The sequence below is a fragment of the Neodiprion pinetum genome, chromosome 4 (assembly GCF_021155775.2).
Source record: "Neodiprion pinetum isolate iyNeoPine1 chromosome 4, iyNeoPine1.2, whole genome shotgun sequence".
Taxonomy (NCBI): Eukaryota; Metazoa; Arthropoda; class Insecta; order Hymenoptera; family Diprionidae; genus Neodiprion; species Neodiprion pinetum.
Genome location: NC_060235.2, coordinates 1,603,864 through 1,621,927, shown reverse-complemented (window position 1 = coordinate 1,621,927; position 18,064 = coordinate 1,603,864). Strand labels below are relative to the sequence as shown.

Below are 18,064 nucleotides of genomic sequence, written 5' to 3'. Positions count from 1 at the left end.
CATGCGATATTGTATAATTGGGTTATTAACAAAATTTCGATATGCTTGTGACAGCAAAAAATGGTGCTGTGGTTGCATATTTGTCCGTTACTCTTAGTCACGAGTTTACGTACCGATACATCAAGTGGAATGTTAATGAGAGTAGATAAAAAATCAGTTCAATGTCGTCTTGCTACATCCGAGATATCAGGGACCTGGAAACCACCGCTAGAATCGTTCGACAAACTTGTCATTCCATTTCGACACTTCCTGTTCCCCTCGTAGTCGCAGACAAGTATAACGTTGCGGCGTCGGTTCGAAAAGATAACAAACATACAGCATTGCTAGAGTCGAGAACAGGGATACCTACTCTTCTCAAAAAAAAAGAAAAAGGTTGGATAAAAGTCAAAGCCCCAAAAACTTCTCACGCATTTAAAGTGTCACTCGATCGTAGTCCAGTGTCCTCGTCGAAGATCGGCTGGACCAGAAGAGACCAGAGACCAGAGACTAGACCATACAGACGGACCTTGCTCGCACACATGGGATTGACACACGTCTCTATAAGGATGAGGTTGAGGAGGAGGAAAGCTAGACTATCCTTTGTTAATGACTGCCGGTCTCTCGGTCCCACACCGAGAGAAGCGTTCGCCTCGCAAACGAGGAGAAGAGAGTCGGTCACAGGCAGCCGCACCAACACATTCTCGAGGGGCCCACGTGGGGTCCCAGATGGACGAGAGGGGGGCTGGCGGATGGTCGTCGGTCGGCACTGGATTTCTCGGAGGGACTCCTTGCTAGTCGCCGCCGCTTCCTTGGGCCCATCGCGTGTCGCGTCTGTAACCGAGAGAAGAGCTCTCCGAGTCTTTTGCCCCTTGGGTGTTTTGGTTTTTGTTCGTACGTCACTCCCTTTTTTCTTCTTCTTATTCTTCGTTGTTCTTCTTTTCACGATTTTCGAAACCGCGGTGGATCGATCAACTCTCAGATTGTATAAAATCGATCCCGGTCTCGATGGTGGTTCACTCCACTCTCGTCGTTCACAGTGCGCGTTGATCAATGCGATCAATGAATTCCACCCCGTGTGACCCGTGTAATTAAATGTGCGTGATCGTCGGAAGGTGGTTTCTTTTTTTTTTTTTTTATTTGACAGTGTCGTGGATGGTGCAGTTTTGTGTGTGTTACTCTTAGTTTGAGAATAATTCGGCTACGTGAGAGATATAGAGACGATGAAAACGATGCGTTTGGATCTAGGAACGTTTCTCTATTTTTCTGAGATGCTGGGATAAGCCTCGGGTACGTATTTGAGCATCTAAAAATCACGAATTTTGAATCCCATATAAAAGTTTGTCCTCTCTGCCTTCAATTTAAGTGACTGTTTATTTGGCCGGAAGGAAAAACTAGTCTGGATCGCAGACTGCGGGTCTGGACTGCATCGCGTCGTTTTTCATGCTTAGTTCAGCTTAGTTCGGAATGCGTTTCATATTTACCTTGTGTAGAACTGGAAGAGGAAGGAACGATCGTGTCCACCAGACTGTTTTCTAATTCGAATTTCACGCGCTTCTGAATGTTAGATCCTCTCATCCATTTTTTTTTCCCCTCGGCTATTGTCAGACGCTCCAAATAAACAACATCGGTATATTGATAAGCGTCTAATTCATTCCCTGTTTGTTCACGTGCCGCTACTGCTTTTGCGTTTTTCAAATTTTTATTCGGTTCGTAAATTATTCTCTTCGCATGTATCTATATATAATCAATAACTTTTCACAACGTATACAACTAGTTCAAATATGCGTGAAAAAAAGCTCCATAATTATTTCCCGTATCATGTTTTTTTTTAAATACTACGTTACAAATTTTCAAATTATTCTTCAACTTCTGACTTCATCATCAAAAACTTCCTTAATTCAGGCATTCGCATTTACATGAGTATGATGAATATATTGATGCATGACATATGGCTTCGGTGCGTTCTGGAGTCCAGTCACAATTACCGACATTGTTCTGCTTGTCCATTATCGTGAGTCAGAGAGCGTTATGGTGAATGTGGGAGGTGAAAGAGGGAAGATTGTAGATAAAAGATAAGAAAAAAAAAAAAAAAAATGAAATTAACGCTTTCCGCACGCACACGGTGCATAAAACTAGTCCGAGATAACGCGTCCTCTAATCTACGAACGTTTCCGCGATTCTTCTTCCGCTCCTCGAGCGGATGCTGAATCCTAATCGCACGATGCAGAATCCGCCGTTCACGTTCACATTTCTGTCGTTACGATGGATGAAAAATTGAAAGTTAAAAAAAAAAAAACCAAAAATTGCAATCACGCGCTATTTTTTATCCCACTTCCGTCACGCGTCTGCACAGCAGAGTGAGATTTGACACCCGTATCAAAAAGGCTCTGGGGGGAAATCCTATTTCTATCGGTAGTATTGCAACGTAAGCACGTGTCCAGCCGCGTGACTCTTCCGTTATCTTATCTTCGTTCCCTCGTACCGTACATCATTCACAAACACGGCTAACGAATTACATCGAAACCGGGTAAATTTCCTCGCGTTTAATTTTCATCCAATCTAATTGAGAATACCGAGTCACGAGGAGCGGAAAAAGATGAAACGAGCCGTTTGATAAAGCTTCTAGACGCAGTCAGTCAGCTGCCCCGGACATCGTAAAGCACGCCCCCTCTCAGATGGGAAAAACAAAAAAAGAGAAACAAAAGGAGACGCGAAGCAACGATTGGGAGTCTCGTACAAAAGCTGTCCTAAGAAACACATCGCGCATCGTGATTTTTCCGGCCGATTCGTCGATCCTCCGAATGATAGATAGAAAGCTCCGCAAGCTCTCGGAACGAATTCTCGATCGATCAAATCCCGAGCGTAACGACGACGTCGAGGCGGCGGAAAAAAGCGGGAATTTCGGTAGGATCGACACTCTGCGTGACCGTAAATTTCAGCAATGGATGAGATTCTTATGTGTGTCCCGGGAGGAGGGGGGAGGTTGGCGTTTTACACACCTCCTAAACCCGGGCGCGTCCTCCTCGTCGTCGTGAAAGAGTCTGGATAGAGGGTCACGAGCCCGAGTTATGACTCCGGCGATTCGAGATACGGCCCATTAATCTCCGTAACAAATTGGTGTTAACCTTTTGCCCGATAAGGTGCGGTTCTTTCCTCGGTTCCTGTCAACTACGGTACCAACGCCGGGAGTTGTTAATGCTGCAACGCGGTCTGCAGTCACGTCGAACAGATTATACCCATTCACGGAGTATTCACACGTACCCGGCTGATATCTTCCCCACCTCAGTCTTTCGGAGATTCGTGGGAGTGAGATCACGTACGTCGTCGCTTTCGAACTTCAGCGAGTATTAATTCGTACGCACACTGTGAATCGTCTTGGTATATTTCATCGCTCCAAGATGAGCGATCTACCAAGACCCAACGCTTATAACGTATCTCCTTTAATGCTCGTCAATGGTTAGGATGCCGCGGTCCTCGCTTTGTTCACGAATAAATTACATCGACGATGATGCCGATTCTTCACGATATTTCAGTATGGATTCTAGATGTCGAATTTCGGTTCTTTCTATTAGATAAGGTTTGCTGTTTTGTAGAAAGCGGAACGATATTTCGGATTTAAAAAAAAAAATTACATATTTTGCAAACATTTATTGTAAATAACGATTAAACAAACTTCAGTTTTCCATACAAATCACTATCATTCAAAAATGATAATTAATAATAAAGTATAAGTGTGAAAGAATTGATAAACAAAGTTTAAAAATTTATATTTTTCGTACTTTTTCTATTTTCGTACGGACTTTCTCGTATCAAACCCCAAACCTAATCTCCCATCATGCTATCGTTAAACCGCCCCTGATAGCGTTAATAACGACAAAGTCCATCGCATCTTGGCGAAAACGTTTTCCTTTTTCTTCACAAAAAAAAAGGCTCAAATGTGGATCGTGCAAAAAGACGATTAGTTGCATATTTGGCTAAACTATCAGAAGAGTGTAGATTTTTACTCTACAATACAGTTCAAGGCGTAATGAAATCGTTGATCAGATTCAATATACCTATAAAAAAAAAAAAAAAAAACCATTCATTTTCATCAGTTGAGACTGTTCTTCCCTGTGATATCAATTTCAAATTGCGAATCATAAATTTCCGAACGTAATTTTCCCTGGTTTTATTCGTTTTCCTCGCGAAGGCGCCGAATTTTCACAGCAACGTTACACCTTCCTTTCGAAAAGTATTTCAAGAGCCTCTACGTGTAAAGCGAAGTGTAAAAGTTTTGCTCCACGAGTTCGAAAGACTCCGTTGATCTTTCGGGATCACTGCGTTGGTCCGTAGAACCCGTTTGCTTCGGTTATAACGCTGACGTTTCGTAGAGTCCACATGTGTTTCGATCTTTTTCCAAACCGCTGTTGGTCTCCGTGGATATCTTCCTTTTTCCCCCCTTCTCTTTATTCTTCCTCTGCAAATAGAGCACGTGTAAACGTGTAGGCATATATACATACAATAACCGGCTAGAAATAAACGAAGCATAGCGAACTGCAGTTTGAAGAGACGTCGTCCTGTTCCGTGACTTTTTTTTCTCCTTCACACATGCATATATACATATATAGACGTACTCGGTAATAACCGATGATCACTGAGATATTTTTAGGCGTTAATCCAACCGTCTGCTTTACGAACTCCGTTATAACAGAGACGTGTATGATCGTTACATCAGAATTAGCAAGTGAATTGACTCACGTTGCAGAGCTTGGCGATGACTGACATCACCGGTGGGCCAAAGTTATTATTACGATATATATATATATATATTTAGCAGTGCAAGAGTGCCCGTGACAATGGTGTAATTTAAGCAGTCGTTTGTAGTGGTTACAACGGCCCGGACCGAAATTTGATGCAAAGCAATTACAGATGCTTGACCGATAATTCCTCTTATTCCACCTCGTCGCTACGTCTTTTACGGACCCAGCTGCGTTGTTAGTACAATTATTGCACAATATCGCCGAGATTAGATCTCGCCCGTTCGTTGTTTACACGTGATTAACAACCGGTACACGGTTTTGATCTGTCTTCAGATTACAACCGTTGGTTAATAATGTGCGGCGAAAATTAATTATCTTCGCGTCGGTTATACGTATCAGAACGGCGGCAGCTTGCAATAGCCGATTGATCGTATTTCATTTATTCCGAAGTCCGGTGAAGGAACCAGATAAGACGATGAGTAAAGTCTCGTAAATGTATAAAAAAAAAAAAAAAAAAACAATCAATGTTTCCGTTTACCTGGTCTGCGATTCACTTTGAAATGTTACAGTAGAATCCATTTAAGAGGTTGTAGTTAGGAGGCCGAAAAAAGCGATATTTCAACCAGAGACATTTCAATTTGATGACATAAAAGTTTATATACATATTGGGGCAGCATTGAACTTGATTCTGATATTTTTTATTTGTAAAAGTGATGATTTTTGAAGCTTGATGCTTTAATGCATCTTGCGGTGAGCGAGATATCTCTGGACTGGATCGTGTGAAATGAAAAAACAAAAAATACGAAGGAATAAGCAAAATATTAATTCTTAACAAAAGAAGAAGTCGGATAGACGTGATATTTTCTTTGGAAGCACTTGAGCATACGCAAACAACGAAAATGAAATAGAAAAGATGGATTTTCGAAAAATCCAGACCAAGTACAACCCCTTAAGCAGTGTGATATCCCTGCCTCTCTTCTCGTTCTTTTTCATTTTCGTCGGACCGGTCACGAAGCTCTGGTACAATGCAGTTGACCCTCTGACGTTTGAAAATTGTAAAAGAACACAAGGCACGTACACGCATATATGCAGTCACATGGAAGTTGAGAGTGAAGAGAACTGACGAGTCGCTCGGAGCGTCGCCAACACTTGAAACCCGTTTGAAACGGCGCGAGGTAAAGTTTTTTCTTACCGTCATTCCGGCGCCGCTGGTCTTCCACAGGCTCGTGTGAACGGACCCTTAGAACTTCCAAGGCTGACAATGAGAAGACCGCGCGGTTCACCGTCCATTAAGACGAACAATCGCACTTCGAGCCTTACCTCAAGGGTTTTTATCACCAATGGAGTCCGAATTGTCCAGCGTCAATTCCTCCGCGCACATTCGCACGGAGACACCTTGATAATCCGTCGAACCAGTTCAGGGTCGAACCGAGCCGAACATGGCTAATTGTCCTCCATTTGGCCGGTCACGTACCTCGACGTTTCCATTTTCAATCCTATATCCGGTTTGAATTAATTCACCTATCGATTAGGGGCTTTGATAGGACGTTAAACCCATGCATATTATACCTGGGGAACCGTGACTAGCGTGGCTAATCGGCAACGCGTAATTTCGTCGGTTCATTGCGATCATGTGCGGTAGGGTGGTTCATATTTAATCTTTATTTTTCTTTTTAAGGTGTCACTAGAAGAATTTGTGACAAATACTGAAAAATAAACGTCGTAAAACCTGCAGGAGGTAGGAAAATATTTAGAGGTGTGCATATAAAAATAAATAAAAAATATTACAACAATTGTTAGTAACCTCTAAATATTTTCCTACCTTCTCCGGGTCTTACAACAATTTTTTTTTTTTTCAGTATTTGTAACAAATTTTTCAACTGGCACCCTAACGAAAATAGTTGAAAAATGTTTCAACCTAATGGGCAGTGATGAAATCACTCGACCAGTTACGACCAATTTCACCAATTCACTGCCAGACGATAATGTCAAGACCGTTTTTGTTCAGTACATATTCTGATCACTTGTGATTTCTGTTTCAGACCGAGGAGTAAGGTATAAATCGAGTAAAACAAGCCACCAGATTCTCCCCCGCAAAATGTGACGTCGTTGGTACCATGATGAGTGGTTTCGAAGAGGTCGCATTCAAGCCGCTTACAGGAGGCGGCAGCATCCCGTTCGCCGACGATGACGCTTCGACGATACCGAGCCAATCGGCTCTCTACCCACCGGAGAACCTGCAAGTGTTTCCGGGGGAACCGGAAGCGCGGCTTACCATTGGCCACTTCCGGGGTCCGCTGCTGAAGAGCTGCACGGAGAGCAGCGTGCCGTCGACGCGGAGTCTGAGCCAGAGTCTCGGAGCGGCGAGATCGGCGCTGAGGAAGAGCCGGACGGACGGGTGCGTTCCATTCGCCGGAAGTGGAGCGGTCGGGACACGGAGGCGACCAGAAGTCGGTCCGGGGGTGGAGAACGGAGCGCAGCAGGAATCGTCGAGCGGAGAGGACAGGTCGAAGAGCACGAACTCGATCGACGCCCACTCCGTAAACAACATCCTCGACCAGTACGAGGATCTCGATTACAGTCCGTCGTCGGGTCTCAGCGACGTCGGTAGCATAGACGTGAACAATTTCGAGGCGACGATGAACCTCCAGAGGCAAAGGGAGGCGGCATCAAAGTTGAAGAAGCCGAAACCAGGGCCGATTTTACCGCAGACAAAAATTGGCGCGAAAATCGGTAAGCCGATCGGTCCGCAGACTGACCAGCATCGGGTCAACTCCGAGGTCGAGATCCTTCTGCGGAAGGGCGAGGTCCAGAAGAGGGTCGACGCCTGGCTCAGCCAGAGCCAGAGCCAGGGATTTAAGGGGGGCAAAGAGCGCCCTCTTGTAAGGTCGAACAGTAGCAGCTGCTCCGGGTACGGCAAGGCCCCGAGTGCCGAGGGTATAAGGGCGAAGCCTAAGGGAGGGGCTGAGACGTTGAGCTGCGACGAGCTGAGCGAGGAGAAGGTGCGTCGCGAGAAAGTCAGCGTGGGGGTGAACACAAGCCGTGGGCCCTACAAGGAGTACCTGGCGAACAGGAGTAGGGCCCGGCAGCAAGAGCAGGCACCGAAAACTACAGCGTCGCGGATCCCGCAGCGGGGAAACGCCGCGGTTAACGTGAGTAAAGCCCCGAAGACCGGTGGCGAAGCGGAGAGGGATAAGGAGAAGGCCCGGAACGGGCCCATCGCCGTGCCGACGCGGCGATCCTCGTTGAAGCGCGCTGCCGCCGCCGGCGGTGAAGTCGGGACAGTCAAGGCCGCGGGGCCCTGCGTGAAGGGCCCGAGTCCGATCGGCGAGTCGCGGCCAAATAAGGAGGGAGAAAGCTGCCGCTCGGTTATCGACGCGACCTTGGCGCCGACGCTTCGGGCCCCCGCCGATCGGAAGGAGGGCCGATCGCGGGCCCCGCCGGTACCGAGGAAGGCGAATCCCGTGTCGAGCTTCAAACCGAACAACGCGATGTACGCGACCCTCCAGACCGAGGAGGATCAGCCCTTCGCCACCAGTCTTGGTAGCGAATCGGTTGTCCGGTCTCATTACGCGACCCCGAAGATCATTGAGAAGATTTACGAACGACCGATGCTCGTCATTCATGCCGATGACCTGGAGGACGTTCTCAGGCCGAACGCCGCCGCAAAGGTCTCGGCTTACGGCGATCGGCAAATCGGAAAACCGCGTACCACGGTCGGCGGGGTTTTTGCCCCACCGCCGGAAGACGATCGTGCCTTTATCGAGATCGAGGCTGGATCGCGGAGTGAGCTGCTTGAGACCATCATGGAGGACCAGAGGAAGGAGAATGGGGACCACCGGGAACCCAGGTTCGGCACCGCGAACCACCTCGAGACGATTTATGCCTCTCCGAGATCGTCGGGGATAGGGAAGGTCGGAGAATCGGCCAGGAACACCTTCACTACTTTCCGACAATCGCCAAGCGTGGTGAATTCTCAGGACGTGCAAAATGGGAACCAGGAGCTCGAAGCGAAGCCGGAAACGCCGTTGACGAACGGTGGTCATCGTCCGGAACCGGAAATCGGCAAGGAGAAAATTCCGCCGGTTGTCAACGCGGTCCTGATGAAGACCCTGCGGTTTGAACAGGATCTGCCAGCCGTTGTGATAACGCCGAAAATCGAGCCACCAGAGAAAATTGAACCGGTTTTTAACCCACCGATCAACGGTTTCAACTCGCGGGACGTTCTCAGCAGCGATTACGACAACGTTTTACTTCAGGATTCGCTCAGGGCCAAGGAAGAGAAGCTCTACGTTACGAAAGAGGAGATGGAGCATGAACGGTTAATGGAAATGCTGCGGAAGGGCGACTTCGAGGCAGCTAAATCGGTAAGTAAAATCATGAAAATTGTTTTGTGCGGGTTCTTTTACCGCCACTGCGGCGCATTTCCGAATAAAAAAAAAAACTTAGTCCGAGGTTCAGCCGTTCTTCGCTCCTCGTCAGAGATCACTGCTCGACACGCGGGAGATTCAAGGGTCAGAAGGATTCGGTATTTCTTGTACCTCTCGTTAGTGCCGTTACGGTCTACAAATCGCGTTATCCTACGCGCGGTAAAAACTGCGTGTAATTTTTCTACGGTTTCTGATTACGGGAAGCGTAAGAAGAAGAATTATTATCATTCTTTTGCTATTCTGCCTTTGAAACCTACTCTTCTTGCTGTACGAGGTCGAAAAAAGAGCCAGGAATAATGGATGGTAAAATCGTACTGGATTTTAGACCTTCCAAACTGTACCCCTCCCGCCCTTAAACAAGAATTACTGATTATGAATACCACCTATAAACCATCTTCGAGCAATTTATTACGCTTATGGTCTCGGGAATGAAGGACATTATAAATATTGTACCTAAGTATTCGTCGGTAAAAAGGATCAGAAAAGATGCTGAAATCCCGAATGAACTAATCTAACAATGAGACTGTACTTGCAATAATTCTAGCCAAAACAAATGACAAATTTTGTCTACCGATGTGCTTGCGCGTGTTTTCTTGCACGAGATGGAAACGACGGGTTTGTGAATTATGTCGCAATTGCGGAGATTGATGAGGCGAATGACGTAAGTTGGAATTAAGCCGTCGGAGGGTGCAATCAAAGGGTAAACCGTACACACGCGGTTCTCGTTTCGGTGATAAATCGAGGCGGATTTTCCTGGCGGCGATTAACCCGCGGCCAAAGTAACTCCGGATAGACAATTCCCCGTTCGTAAGTTCTCCAACTCGCTATTCGGGAAGAGATTAGCGGTAACCCTTCAACCGACGAGTCTAGAATCGGTACCGAAACGCCAGGTTATAAAATCAAGAGAGTGAGCGAGCTTCGATTGATCCTATTTCTCAGATATAACGGAACACACTGCTACCACGGTTTTCCGCAAAACCACGGGGAGGAGAGATTTTCCTTTGAAATATGCCCGCCGTTCCTCTTACCCGAATAAATTACACCACCACACCCTCAAGGATCTTTCATTTCACCGAATCTGACTCCTCCTGTAGGGGATTTTCCCTGAATTCGGAAATTCAGTCTTGGCCTGGATCACGGAATAAGTAACAATATAATAATAAGTAATAATAATTTCTTACTCGCGACGTGAATGATTTGATTCACTGCGAAACAAGGTAAACACGTGTATTCCACTGTCGCTCGAAAATTCGTTCTCCTTCGTAATTACTAACGCCCGCAAACGAATTCCAAAGAAACTCCTAAATCGAATGGTTGAGAAAACTTTAAATCGATCATCAAGTACTGACATCATTCGGTGTAGATGTGCGAAATGCATTTTTAATTATTCGTAAAGCGACAGTTGCGTCAAGTTTTTTTTTTTTTTCTTCTCTTATTTCGCTTCTTGGCTGATATTTCTTACAAGTTTCTCTTTATCTTCTCTACTCGCAACTCTACGGCGTGAACATCGTGCGGCTTGTAAGACTCCGAGGCGAATCTTCACCGCGTTCACTTGGGTTCTCACTCCTGGCCGCGACCTCGTTGAGCAGTCAACCTGTCCACCCACACCTCTATAGTCAACCACCTCGGAGATCGTGCCTTATTGGCCTTTCTCTGGCGCAATAAATTCCTATCGACAACGCCCGCTTGACCGTCCAAGTGTGGTGAAAAAAAAAAAGAAAAAGAAAAGTAATATAAAATGAGAAAATAAGAAAAATGATAAACACCCGGCTAGATTTAATACGCGCGTTTAAACGCGTGTCTCTCGAGAACGCAATAAAGCGAAATATACGGCTACGAGTTGTTGCCGGAGCTTTCCGAATGCGAAGAACGAGAGATTGCTTCTTCGTTTTTACTTTGTGTTTGTTTTTTTTTTTTTTTTCTCTCAGTTTTTTCTTCCAAATCACTACCGCACGGTAACCTTAACTCGGATTTGCCAAGTTTTCACCCTTCGGGTTATTACTGCAGTGTAACGCAGGATGAGCTGGAAGCTCTGCTTGTACAGGATTATTTCCGGCCGTCTGTCTCTCGCGAAAACCCTTCCCTTCTGTACACTGAAAGGGCGAACAGGAACCCCATACCTATCCTAAGCGAAACTTGAGCACGAAAGGAAATTGAATTTTGCGCAGGTATACGGATTCGCTGCCCTGCTCGATTAACGCTGACAATATCCTATACGTAGGTATATATCCGTCTCTATGTGTCGGTTATCAAAGGCTGAAGAACTCCGCCAAGCTGCTGTTTATTATACTTGTATGAAGCAAGCATGTTTTATTCGGGTTTCATGCTTTCCGTACGCAGTTTTCGTTTTTACGACCGTAGAGACAGTCTGCTGATGCGCATGCGCGGAGGTGTTGAAAGCGGTCCTTTCCGTACTCCGCGCATGCGCCGTCGGGAACAAGTCCGACATTACGTGACCCTAACCTCAATTTCGCGCATCGTGAAAAACGCGTAACATACTCGCGTTATGTAAAGAATCGTGTTTACCACTGAAATTGAACCGAAGTTAGACTTATATTTCACTCCGATTACGAAAGAAATCATTCCTGTACAAGCATTTCAATGAAATTCGAATCAGATTATGCAATAAATTTCCGCGCGTTGAAAATCTACAAAATATCACATTTTTGAAAATCCCATGCCGTAGCTCGATTCCATTTTCCGATCCATCGGCATTCTCACCCTCGGACGAAACTTCATAACGACGGTGTGAAACCGAGCTCAAGGACATATCGCCTTCCGAAATAATTGTATAATCTATCGAAGGATCCGCCCGACGTAGCCAGAGGCGAGAAAAGTTACGGGACGCGTCGTCGCGCGATTCGGTTGATCTATTCACAGTGCGAGGGTGGCATTTTACCCCCAGCATTGCGGGGGGTGAATCCCGGAGAGCCTCGGTCGCTGGCGTCTCTCGCTTCGTACGTGATGAGACTCCGGTCTCCGTAGCTCCATGCCGAACACGCGGACGACTTCCGGTGCGGAACACCTTCCCCGCGAAACCCCTCAACGGCCTCCGGATCCGGACTCGGGTGGCTCTACCCTGGGGAGCATTCGCCCAGCGAATCGTCGGCTGTTCCGCTAAACTCTGTGTTTAGGGTCGGCGTGTATACGTATAAGCTCCGAGTCACAAGTGCCGGGGTAATTGAAACGCTCACGCGATTCCGTAGTATGCTAAATAAATTGATGGTTAATCGTTGCAATAATCTTTGAAACGTCGTTGATATAACAAAAAAATATCCAGCAAAAAGTAACTGTTTAGTGTAGGTATACTTATAATATCCAATTATAAATTTATCGAATATTTTTTGATTGTAATAAATAATCAATATACACATATGAAATTTTCTCTCTGCGATGGCGACTTCTTTGTTTTTTCAGTCCATTTTCAACAAATTTTGTGCACCTATTTTACATACTTAAACGCAGACTTTTCTAATCCTGAGACACGGTTGCATAATTTGTTTATGTTGCATGTATATGTACGGCACTGAATAGCGAAGGGGCGAAAGTTGTGCGATAAAATTTGTCTTAATTTTATGGCAGGTTCCATATTTTGGCAGCCCTTTGGGCGCAGCCCTTGCCACGCGATGGGCATAAATACTAATTACCAACAAGTTTGCCACCTGCCGTTGGAAAATCCGCGAGGTAATTGAGCCTGAGACCCGACCCTCGAATTCGCGGCTAAGGATCATCCCTAGCAAGCCTCGAGAATAATATCCGACCTGGCTGGCTCCCGCGAGATCGCAGAGAGACAAACGGGGCGACATCGGCTTTAGTTAATCTTCGTTTGGACCGGTGGTTCTGTTACAGGGGCGAGAAATGACCCCGCGGGTCGAAAAATGGTCGACATTGACGTTCACCATCCGAATATCGCACGGTGTTTTTTTAAATTAATGTGATTCGTGTGAGGTGGAAATCGATGCATTTTGGTATTATTTCGATCACGGGCTTTATAATCTAATTAAATATCAAAAAATTGAGTACATTTCGTTTACTTCACTACAAGATAACTTGTACTTTGTTAGGAAAACTTTTTTTTTTTAAGGAAGAAATTCTCTGAAACGGAGCTCCTACTTCTTTCAATAGTCAACTAAATGTTGTTGTTTGTTGATAAAAAATGAATGTCAATGCAATCGTGAAAATTTAAATATTCGACGATACCGAAAACGTAGCGAAGAAAAAGGGGATCAATAAACTGCTGGGAATATAATCTTCTTATGGAAAGGGGGGTGAGGGTGAGAATGTGCGCCGTGCCAAAAGATCAGTAATCACTTGGTGAAATCGAACGAATCTGTTGGATTTTTAACTATTTTGAAACAATTCGAAATGCAAAATCAGCATAATAATATCTTGGTAGTTATTTAGTGATTTTTATTCTCCTTGGATTCTTTGTAAAAATTGAAGTTTCGCAAACAGTCGATGCACGATTATCTCTCAACGAAGAATCGTCGAAAAAGTATCGACCCTTGCCACTGCACGAACCCCTTCTCGACTCGAAGAAAACTGTGTAATATCTATTCTGCTTACCTGCCGACGAAGCGCACGAAATTTACTCGTTAGCTACGATAGGCGGTGCAGTGAGTCGAGGAGGTGGATTTCCGGAGAAGGAACAACTCGGCAAACAGGCAGGCAAATAATCCCATACCTCACCAGGCACAAGAACTCTCGAAGTATACCTCGAATTGTGGGGTGTGCGGGCAATAACCGTGAGAAAAGAAAAGAAAATCGCAACTGAAATTACGAGAGGGAAAATAAGGGGGAATTTCCAGCGTGTATGAGCCAATCAGCAAACTGCGCAACCCTCTCCCGCAGATGTGTCGGAAACAATTTGCGCCCCCCCGGCCATTCACCGCGGACAAGAACAACGTGGTCAGCATCCCAGATCGAGGGACTGTGCCAATCCTGAATTTCTGCGAGGATAACTCATTTACTTCCACTAAGGAAACGGTGCCGGATACCGAGCTGCGATCAGCTGGGAACAGAATTTCAACTCCACAGGTATAAAGGCACTTTTGTCCGTCTCAAAATCGGTTTAAAGAATTCTGATACTCGTTTCAAAAGGCGATGGGAAAACTCGATTTATACAAAGCTCTCTTTTCTTTTGCTGTGCGGTATGAAATATGTCTGATATTTCTTGGCCAATATTTGATAGTAACAATATTTGACACTTTTTGGTAGTTTACAATGCTGGGAACAACGATAAACGCAGGTTAATTGGCTCGGAGCGATAAAAGCTCGCTTTAAGAAAGGCGAGGATGTTTGATAGCAAGGATAGCGAGGAGAGGATCGGGCACCGCATATCGCATATCCTGCAGACAGTGACTAAATCGAGGCAGGCGGTGCATGGGGAGAGTTGCAAGTAAGGCCAAACCGCAAGCTCTGCTAATTAAGTCTGGCTCTGGCACACCGGGTTTATATATCAAGTCTAAAACCGCCGGGTGTGCACCGATGAAATTTGTTTGTTGCAGTGGTAACCGCGGTAATTAGCCGGGAACAAAGCACAACTCGTTGCAGTTGCAGGAAGGGATGAAAATTCCGGGACCAATGCATCTGAGTGTAATTAACGTTACAATGATGCATTAAGGAAAATCAAGCTCTTTGTGGAATCGCGTTTTGTTCGAGACAACTGACATACCAGAGACTTTAGGCTGCATCGCGACTAAACCAGCTGCGGTTTGTTCGTTCACTCGGTCATCCGATCTCCGTGGTTTCAATTCTACCGCCCCCGCTCAAAGCTCACTGTTATAGTTTCTCTCCAGCCAGTTGATGTATTCAGACCGAATTCAAACGCGGTGCCGTTTCATTCCTGACTGACTAACCCTCTTTGTTCTCGCTCCTTGATTGGTATCGAAGCGACCTGCAGGTAGCCGGCAGCGAATTTCACCTTGTTGTACCTAATTAGGATCATGAGAAGAGCGACTGATCAATGAGAAAGTGGAATTAATTTAAGACGGTTGAACCGTTGCTGGTTAATTGTCGAGACTTAAAAATTATTTCCCAAACCATTTCAATTCGATTTCGGCTACTTTGCCAATTTCGAGATCCTGTTTGGTCGGTGTTGAGAACAGACGGTGGATGACTGATGACGAATGACGCTGGAGTTTGGCTTTGACTGAGGAACAATCGGTGTGGGGACGGCTCACAACGATCGTCGACGAACTGGGTTGGGAATAGAGAGAACGAGGGAGTTGGAGAGGGTGAAAGGGAGGCTGGAGGTTCCCGCTGTGGCTTCAATTACTTATCAGCATCTCACGCGGATGACAGATCGCCTCAACCGATGTGATACAAACGTGAAAGTGTGAGGGAAACGGGAATCGAATCCGCATTAGGGACGGAGGGGAGGTTCAGAAGAGCGGGAACAGCTGGGATTCAAATCGCGATCAGAGTGGATAAATGATCGGGAAAATTCTCCCCGATTTCAACACGAATTAAGCGAATGTGCGTATCATACTTACGTCTGGCACAGGTGCAACAGTTTTGGGAGAAAAAGAGTAGCGAAATACGATGAAGAAGGAATGGCGAATTACTCCGTGGAACGGGTGTACAAAAAATTGAAAATCATTTTCTTCACTCAGCGATGTGTTGGAGTATATCGAAAAATATTGAACACGTATTTCTCATCACGTTCTAATTTCTCTATTTAAGGGGTAGAAGACAGCCTTGAACTTCACCCCCAATAAATAAGGGACGCAATTTATCGTCTGTTGATGATCAACGATGTTAATCGGTTTTATCAAAAAAATCATGGTCATTATCGAGAACTTTTACAATACCGATTTTTGGGGTCAAACTTTAAGGGCGCTTCTTTCCCTTTAACGGCTCAGTTGGCACGTGAAAAAAAATACCTGTCCAATCGTTTTTGATGTACAACAACATATCCCAAAATCAGTAAAATCGATGATGTACACTTCGAGTGCTTTCCACGCGAGTTGATCGCCCCTGTTTTTCTACTAGGCGTAGAATCATGGGCGACGGGTTTTTGCTACCGAAAATATCCGTCGAAAGGATAGTCCGTGACCCGTGGAAGATGTCGGAGGGCAGAGATCACGGGACGAGCTATCGTCTCGCAAAATCTGGGATGTCACCCACGGGACGAGGGGGATACATGGACATGAAATCAAATCGAACCACATGGTCGAGGTCTCGGGTGATCGGAGCGGAAAAACAGGAGCACATAGGAGGAGAAATAGAGATCAGTGGGACTTGGTTATTTCCCTGCATCGCGAGAATTCTCAACCCGCCCCCCTTATTGTCCCCGGCGTTAAAACCGACGCCGCTCGCGTGCTTCGCCGAGGTTATTAGACGTCCGGGTGTCGTTCCGGTAAAAAAGTGTCCCGGCACCTGGACCCGGGGTCTCGTTCCACGAGTTGATGGCCGTTGTTCGGCCATCGTGCAAGAGTCCGAGCCCCACTTCGTCGAATTGACTCTTACTTTTTATTATTCAAACTTTGCCACCCCGAAACCCTCCTCTCGTACCGCTTGTCAAATATTTATCGAGGTCGAATTCCGGCCAAAAATATACTATACGCACATAGGCTTGACCTTGAAATAAAGAGTTGCGCCACTATTTGATGTACCAAATCAGAACTCGTGTTCCACGCTTCAAACGGTGACATCCACGCGTCCTGATCAATGGACCTGGAAACTTATTCAGGATCACTCCGACCGGTGAACCTCGTTCACGGAATTCTTCCTTCGAAATCTCTCGCTGCTTTTTTTACGTATTTTGATACCGATTCAAAAACGGCCCCTTCGAATTCACCGGTTCACCGAGGAAAGAGCTTGGAACTGGATCGTTGATTTCGCCATTCAGACCGATTCCCGCAGTCTGCACCGTCACAGCTGCATTCGCCCGGAGGGCAGCGGCCTTTGGTGCTCTCTTGGTGTGTACCCTGGATGCTCCACGCTTCAGCCTCGCCGCTGACAATGGCTTCGAGATTGTCGAGGGCTCTTTGTGGCGAGGTGCACGACTGGTCTTGGCAGTCCTCCTCGCCTAGACCCCCGTCTCTGAAGATGAATTCCGGAGAATTTTCCGACTGCGGCAGGGCGTCAAGACAGCAAACGCTTCCTTCTTCCTCTCTCCGCCTAGCTATGATACAATTTCACGGCTAGGTGGGATCGCCGGCAATAAAACCACCCCGGCCGTGAATCCTTGACAAAACTCAACAGCACCCATACCCATCTTCGTAATTGGAGCTTGTTTCGCGGACTTTTTGCAAGGTGTTCCGTTACGGATCACAAAGTTCTCGGACCGCTGTTGCAAGCATCCGTACTCGCCGTTCAACCGACGAGCAAACTTTCTTACAGCCTATTTATAAACGTCCGTCGATTTCGCCACGTCTGCAATTAAGTTCAAAGGGGTAGCGATAAAAACTTCACCACCGACGATCGTTTCCTCTGGTTGTCGATTCGTTTCTCCTTATCTTTTTTTTTAACTTCACCCCATCGCCGGTATCCGCCAGTTATTGTATTCGCGAGTCGTCACGCCTCTGGAAGTCCGAGAAACGCGAATCGCGATAGGTGCTGTAAATCAGGAACCAGACGGACCGTGAGTCCTGGACGACGCGTACACCCCCAAGCCTGGTCATGGGACCCGGAGAAGGATCCACGGCACATCCGCACCATCAGCTCGGAGATTGGATTGAATCGTAGAAGGGCGAGAGCGGAGCGTCCGCCCTCGCGAATCAATTTGGTTGTGGCAGGTCATGCATCAAAACGCGAACCCGACACGACATTACCGCCGCCCTTGTCCAGACCACGGACTTCCCACATCAACCAGCCCATTTCCTGCATCCCTCGAGCTTGAGCCGGCGATGCGGAATCGACGGAATTCGGGGGCGAATCCAGCGATCGGTGTTTTCGAACTTGACACCCCAT

The 18,064-nt window shown here is 46.4% G+C and overlaps 1 protein-coding gene across 1 annotated transcript in view; it reads left to right on the top strand.

Annotated features, from left to right (window-relative positions):
- The window catches only part of LOC138190749 (uncharacterized), a 36,260-nt gene extending 29,465 nt beyond the window's left edge, over positions 1-6,795 (top strand). The window contains exon 19 of the mRNA XM_069134996.1: positions 6,761-6,795. The gene's annotated coding sequence lies outside the window, so the exon portion shown is untranslated. The remainder of the gene's footprint in view (positions 1-6,760) is intronic.
- The last annotated feature ends 11,269 nt before the right edge of the window (positions 6,796-18,064 follow it).